Below are 7,918 nucleotides of genomic sequence, written 5' to 3'. Positions count from 1 at the left end.
AAGTTTGCAGGATAATTGTAAGGAACATAAAAATTAATGAGACCTAGTGCCTCTTCTTAAGGTGTTTATAATTTACTCATGGAAGAGATAATAAATGCATACATACAATTATTAATCATTCTAGTGACAAAGAGAACTGTTAAGTTCTACAAATCTTTGTTCAGATGAGATCAAATGAAACTGTACCCAAATGAAAGAGGTCATGAAGGAGAAACCTGGTAGGTAATGATACAGAAGCAAAGTGGGGAAAACATTCAAAGCAGAAGACAGAGCATGTGCAGAGTGGGGATGAAAAGCACTGGACATGAGTAGAAACAAGGGATGAAAGTGCTTAGAGTATAGCATAAAATAAATATAGTGCAGCAGTGAGAGTTAAATAGAAGAACTTATTTCTCAGATGCATTGGGGTCAAATTGTAGAGCACCTAAAAACCAAAGACAGCTGTATGGATTTGATTGGCTACACTAGTGTTCCCCAAAGTGGGACATATCTCCAGGATGTAAGCATGAGAATGCGGTGGATGTGAAGAGATGTCAAAACTTCACTTAGTTTCAATTTTTAATCTTAAAAATGAAAGACATTAAGCATTACTGAAATTCACATTATTGATTGACTCTGGTTCACTCCAAGTGCATAGTTGAAGTTCACATGTCACATTGAGTGTACAATAAGGGAGGCATCCCGAGGGGATAGTGGACATAATACTGAGTGATTAGGAGGGACCCTTCACTTTTGCCTGGCATTAGGGAGTTGCTCACAGTAACATGCTATCTTTCAGTGAGTTTGCAGATTCGGTGGTCCAGTTAGGTGGATTTGTAGATTATATCATCTAATTTTAACTTAACTCATCATCACAAAATGGTAAATTGTTAAAAAAAAAAAAATTCCTTCAAATAGCCCACAAATTAAAGATAATGTTGATAATATAATTAAAAATAAATAAAATGTGATGGAGCTGACATTCCTTCTACTCTAAGTACAAGGTGGTCATCAGCCACATTGTAAGACACAAACAGGAATAATCAGATAAGAAATACTGTTCTAAAAAGTGACATTTGAAATATGGATATAGATCCTATTTTACCTATAATGAATCACATTCTACTTTAAATGGTATAATACATATTGTGCCTCTGTAAAAGCTTGAAAGAATTTTTGGTTATTGTTATCATGATAGCCCTTAAGCTAGATATTGAAATAAACTGAACTTGGAACAAAAACAACAACTTTTTTTTGTTATATCATAAAATATTAAGCAAAGTTTTTGAAAGTAGTGAAGCATATACATATAAAAAAAAGTCTATGAATAAAGCCCTGATCAGTTTGGCTCAGTGGCTGGAGCGTTGGCCTGCGGACCAGAGAGTCCCAAATTGGTTCTCACTAGGGGCATATACCAAAAAAAAATCTATAAATATTAAACAATTAAGCATTTATAATATTTATAAATCCTATGCATACATAAGTAAACATATATATTATTTATTTATTTATTTATTTATTTATTTATTTATTTTTATTCTCACCCGAGGACATTTTTGCATTTATCTTCAGACAGAGTGGGAGGAAGAAAAGGGGGAATAGAGAGAGAGAAACATCAATGTCAGAGAGACACATTAACTGGCTGCCACCCACATGACCCCAACCGGGGCGGGGACAAAGTACAACCGAGGTATGTGCCCTTAGCGGGAACTGAACCTGGGACCCTCTGTTCTTCAGGCTGACTCTCTAACTGCTGAGTCAAACTGACCAGGGCACATGTATAATATTAATGATAAAAAGTTAGAGAGCTAAAATTTTATAATATTAATGATAAAAAGTTAGAGAGCTCCAGAAACATTCATAAATACAATTATTCAAAATATTTTTATATTCTCTTGATCTCAATCTTTTACAGTTTTATACCTTTTGTGTTTAAGAATATATCTAACATATTAGTACAGTCATAAATTAAATATATATTTATAAATATATGCATGTATACATTGCACATTCTCAAAATGTTTTACCTGAGAGGGGGTGATAGTCTTTAAAAATGTGAGGATTACTGCTTCATATTTTAGAATAGTGATTCATTAAAGGTTTTGATCCATGAAGTGATACATCAATACATCAGGATATATCAAGAAATGTATTGAAGAAAAAAGTGGTACCAATGTGCTATAAAAGAGACTATTGTAAAATGACCTATAATAAAGAAAGAAGGAACACAGACCGGGCAGTTCAGTTGGTTGGAGTGCCATCCCATACACCAAAATGGTTGTGATTTGATTCCCTCTCAGAGCACATACCTAGGTGGGTTCAGTCCCTGGTTGGGGCACACACGAGAGGCAACCAATTGCTGTTTCTCTCTCACATTGATGTTTCTCTTTCTCTCCCTCTCTCTCTCTTTTCCTCTCTCTAAAATCAATTTTTAAAAAGCACAAAAACATATCCTTGGGTGAAGATTAAAATTAAAAAAATAAAATAAAAAGAGGAAAATGGCTAATAAATTGTTGAGATAATTCAAGGCTTGAGTAAGGGAGATGTTGATGGCAATAGAAGGCAGAAGTTAGATGCAGTAGATCTACATGATTTCAAGAACTAATTCATTACAAGATAAAGTGAAGGGAGGGTAAAAAAAAAAAAAAACAGAGATAACTATGAGTTTCTCCCCTGGATAACTGAATACAAGCTGAGGGTATTATTGAAAATAGAAATGCTAAGTTTTAAGTTTGTTTAGAATAGAGTGTATTTTCTTCAATTTGGGTGGTGGTTTATTAAGATAAATCAGTCTATCCATAATTCATATTAAATTTTAACTTATTAAGCAAATACTTATTCAATACCTACTACATTTTGGAAACTACATTAAGGTACCAAATATTCAAAGATGAATGGGATGGTTTTTAGCCTTACCAAACTGACAGATCATAATGTAAAAAGTACAATGAGAAAACCACTTGTCAGGTGATTTGAAAGCACAAGAAAGGGACACCTGACCTGATTGGGAAGATAAGACTTCTGAGCAGTCTAAAAAAATAAGTGCTGGTCAAGGGAAGAAGAAAGGATTTCGTTCTGAGCAAAGGGGATAGGATGGCCAAGGCATAGCACAGTGTACATGAGAAGTTCAATCAGAAGAGTTCAACAGATTCCCTGTGACAGGTGGACTGCTTAATTCTGCAAAGGGGCCATAGGCTCATGTATGCTGCAAAGAAAATCAATTGTACTCAATTAAAAGCAAAAGGCTGTCAGACCTATGCAGAATGGTGACAGAGGCCAAACAGAAATAAAGGGACATTTATAGTTTATATGCTAAAGCTATAGCACAGAAGTTGAACAACAAAATTATTAACTGTGACCATTTAAAGTAATCACATTCAGTAATTAAATGCGGTATGTGTTTAAACGTGGTATATGTGAAATAAGAGAGGCCAGCTGTCAACCCTACAGATTGAGACTACAGAATAGGCAAGGAAACATAATCAAAGCTTGCTTCTGGAGAATACATGCATCCATAGAAGAGAAGAGGACATAGTCAGAGCTCCAGAAACTACATGAATGTTTACATTTTACTATTAAAATATATATTTATGTATATTCATGTACATGTGTATCAGATGAAACTTGAAATTGAAAGGAGAATAAGAAATTTGAGAAAATACATATGTATTGTTTGAAAATGTGGAACTGTTTATGAAACTTGGACAGAAATGAAGGATTATTGTATAGTTTCGCTGATGATGGTGTGATTTAAATAGCTCAGATTAATGTGACAACTGTGTGTTACTTTGCATATTATATACTACATCTTATATACCTCTTATTTAATCAGGTCCTCATTACTCAATAATTAATATGGTGCTATAGCATTTTACAGGTGAGGAGATTAAGAATTGGAGGCAAAAGATGATAACTCCAGTATCCTATGGAGTTACCCAGTATCTTATGGTGGCAGAGCTGAGATTCAAACCAGGTCTTCTGACTCCAAGACCAGGGCGTGAAAGGAACACATCGAGCAGCTGCCACCCGCACGGCCGACCAGGGCCAGGGACAAACTGCAACCGAGAGCCCCAAGGAAGAAGAACCCAAACAGGCCCACACCAAGAAACATAGTGATCAAAGTGCCGAAAATTAAAGACAAAGAGAGAATCCTAAAAGCAGCAAGAGAGAAACAACAGGTTACCTACAAAGGAAACCCCATAAGGCTCTCAGCTGACTTCTCAACAGAAACACTACAGGCCAGAAGGGAATGGCATAAAGTAATCAAGGTCATGAAAAACAATGATCTGAATTCAAGACTACTCTACCCAGCAAGGCTATCATTAAAAATAGAAGGTCAAATAAAGAGTTTCCCAGACAAAAAAAAAAAAGGCTAAGGGAACACATTAGCACCAAACCAGCACTGCAAGAAATGTTAAAAGGAGTGCTGCAATTAGCAGGAGAAATAGGAAGAAAAATATAACCACATTAAATGAAAATGGCAATAAATGAGTACATATCAATAATTACCTTAAATGTAAATGGATTGAATGCTCCCATAAAGACACAGAGTAGCTGATTGAATAAGAAAGCATGACTCATCTATGTGTTGTTGATAAGAGACCCACCTCACAACCAAAACTCACATAGGTTAAAAGTGAAGGGATGGAAAAAAATCTTCCAAGCAAAAGGAAAAAAAAAGCTAGGGTTGCAACACTCATATCTGATGAATGAGATTTCAAAATGAAGGCCATAACAAGAGACAAAGAAGGCCATTACATAATATTGAAAGGATCTATCCTTGATAAACATATATGCAACCAATATAGGAGCACCAAAATATATTAAAAATTTCTGGAGGTCTTCAAAAAAGAAATCAATAGCAATACAATCATAACAGGGGACTTCAACACCCCTCTGACATCACTGGACAGATCCTCTACACAAAATTTTAGCAGGAAACAGCACTAGACCAAATGGATTTAATAGCTATCTACAGAGAATTACACCCCAAAACTACAGAATTCACATTCTTCTTAAGTGCACATGGGACATTCTCAAAGATAGACCACATGTTAGGTCAAAAACTAAGTCTCTACAAGTTCAAAAAGATTGAAATCATATCAAGCATCTTCTCAGATCACAATGGCATAAAACTAGAAATCAATTGCAATAAGAACAAGCAAAGACATTTGAACACATGGAAGCAAAATAGCACATTATTCAACAATGGAGATCAAAGAATAAATTAAACAATGAATGGGTCATTGAGGAGATCAAGGAAGAAGTAAAAATCTTCATGGAAACCAATGAACATGAAGATACAACAACACAAAATCTATGGGATGCAGCGAAAGCAGTTCTGAGAGGGAAGTTAATAACACTACAGGCCTACCTCAAAAAACAAGAAAAATCTCTAATACACTATCTAACCTCACAACTAAAGAACTAAAAAGCAAACAAAAAGAAAACCCCCGAGCAAGTAGAAGGAAGGAAATAGTAAAGATCAGAACAGAAATAAACGATATAGAGACCAAAAAAAAAAAAAACAATTCAAAGGATCAATGAAACAAAGAGCTTGTTTTTCAAAAAGATAAACAAGATTGATGGACCCGTAGCTACACTCACCAAGAAGCAAAGAGAGAGAACCCAAATACATAAAATCAGAAATGAAAGAGGAGAGGTAACAACTGACACCACAGAAATACAAAAGATCATTAACAACTATTATGAACAATTATATGGCAACAAATTTAACAATCTAAGCAAAATGGACAAATTTCTAGAAACACATAGTCTAGGAGAATGGGGGTTAGTTCTTCTTTGAATGTTCTGTAAAACACCCCCTTGAAGCCATTAAGGCCTGGGCTTTTGTTTGCTGGGAGAGTCTTGATTACATCTTCAATTTCTTCTGTTGATATTGGTCTGTTCAAGTTTTCTATCTCTTCCCGGTCCAGTGTTCTCAAACTATTTCAAAAAATTCAAGAAGAAGGAAGACTTCCAAACACGTTTTATGATGCCAGCATAATTCTAATTCCGAAACCAGAAAAAGACACTACAAAAAAGGAAAACTACAGGCCAATATCACTAATGAACATAGACACCAAAATTCTGAACAAAATACTAGCAAATCTGATCCAGCAATACACCAAAAAAATTATCCACCATGACCAAGTGGGATTCATCCCAGGGATGCAAGGCTGGTACAGTATTTGCAAATCCATAAATGTGATACACCACATAAATAAAATGAAGAATAAAAACCACATGATCATATCAATAGATGCCAAAAAAGCCTTTGAAAAAATCCAGCACCCATTTCTGATAAAAATCATTCAGCAATGTGGGAATAGAGTGATCATATCTTGACACAATAAAGGCCATATATGAAAGACCTACAGCCAACATCATACTCAATGGGCAAAAACTAAAAGTATTTCCCTTAAGAACAGGAACAAGGCAAGGATGCCCACTTTCGCCACTCTTATTTAACATAGTACTGGAAGTCTTAGCCACAGATTTCAGACAGGAAGAAAAAATAACAGGGATCCAAATGGGAAAAAAGGAAGTGAAACTGTCATTATTTGCAGATGACATGATACTATACATAGAAAACCCCAAAGACTCCATCAAAAGTTTACTAGACTTAATAAATTAATTTGGCAAAGTAGCAGGATACAAAATTAATGTGAAGAAATCGATGGCATTCTTATACACCAAGAATGAACTCACAGAAAGAGAAACTAAGAAAACAATCCCATTTACCATTGCGGCAAAAAAAATTAAGATACCTAGGAATAAACTTAACCAAAGAAATAAAGGACCTATTCAGAGAAAATGACAGGTCGTTGAAAAAAATAGAGGAAGATATAAAAAGGTGGAAGCACATACCATGTTCATGGATTGGAAGAATTAACATCACTAAAATGTCCAGACTACCCAAAGCAATCTATAGATTCGATGCAATCCCCATCAAAATACCAATGACATACTTCACAGAATTAGTACAAATACTTCAAACGTTCATGTGGAACCAAAAAAGACCTCGAATAGCCACAGCAATCTTGAAAAAGAAGAACAAAGTTGGAGGGATTACATTACCAGATTTCAGGTTATAGTACAACGCCACTGTAATCAAAACAGTCTGGTACTGGCACAAGGACAGGCATATAGACCAGTGGAACAGAACAGAGAACCTAAAATGGAACCAAGGCAATATGCTCAATTAGTATTTGACAAAGGTGGCAAGAGCATACAGTGGAGTAAGGACCGCCTCTTTAATAAATGCTGTTGGGAAAATTGGACAGCTATGTGCAAAAAAATGAAACTAGACCATCAGCTTACACCCTACAAAAGAATATACTCAAAATGGATAAAACACTTAAATGTGACTCATGTATCCATAAAAATCCTAGAAGATACTGTAGGCAACAAAATTTCAGACATCATACGCAGCAGAATTTTCACTGATACATCACCTAAGGCAATAGAAACAAAGGAGAAAATGAACACATGGGGCTACATCAAACTCAAAAGCTTCTGCACAGCAAATGATACAGTCATCAAAACGAAAAGGCTACCCACTGTATGGGAGAGCATAATTGCCAATGATATATCAGATAAGGGGTTAATTTCCAATATATATAGAGTATGCATACAACTCCAGAAAAGGAAGACAAAGAACCCAATTAAAAAATGGGCAGAGGATCTAAATAGACACCTCTCTAAATAGGACTTACAAATGGTTAAGAGATATTTGAAGAAATGCTCAACATCACTAATCATCAGAAATATGCAAGTTAAAACAACTATGAGGTATCACCTCACACCTGTCAGAATGGCCGCCATCAACAATCATCAAACAACAAGTGTTGGTTCCCTGGCCGGTTTGGCTCAGCGGTTAGAGCATCGGCCTGCGGTCCAGAGAGACCCGGGTTCGGTTCCCGCTACGGGCACGTAC

Source organism: Molossus molossus, unplaced genomic scaffold (assembly GCF_014108415.1).
Source record: "Molossus molossus isolate mMolMol1 unplaced genomic scaffold, mMolMol1.p scaffold_m16_p_9, whole genome shotgun sequence".
NCBI lineage: Eukaryota > Metazoa > Chordata > Mammalia > Chiroptera > Molossidae > Molossus > Molossus molossus.
Note: the sequence above shows the minus strand (reverse complement) of the source record.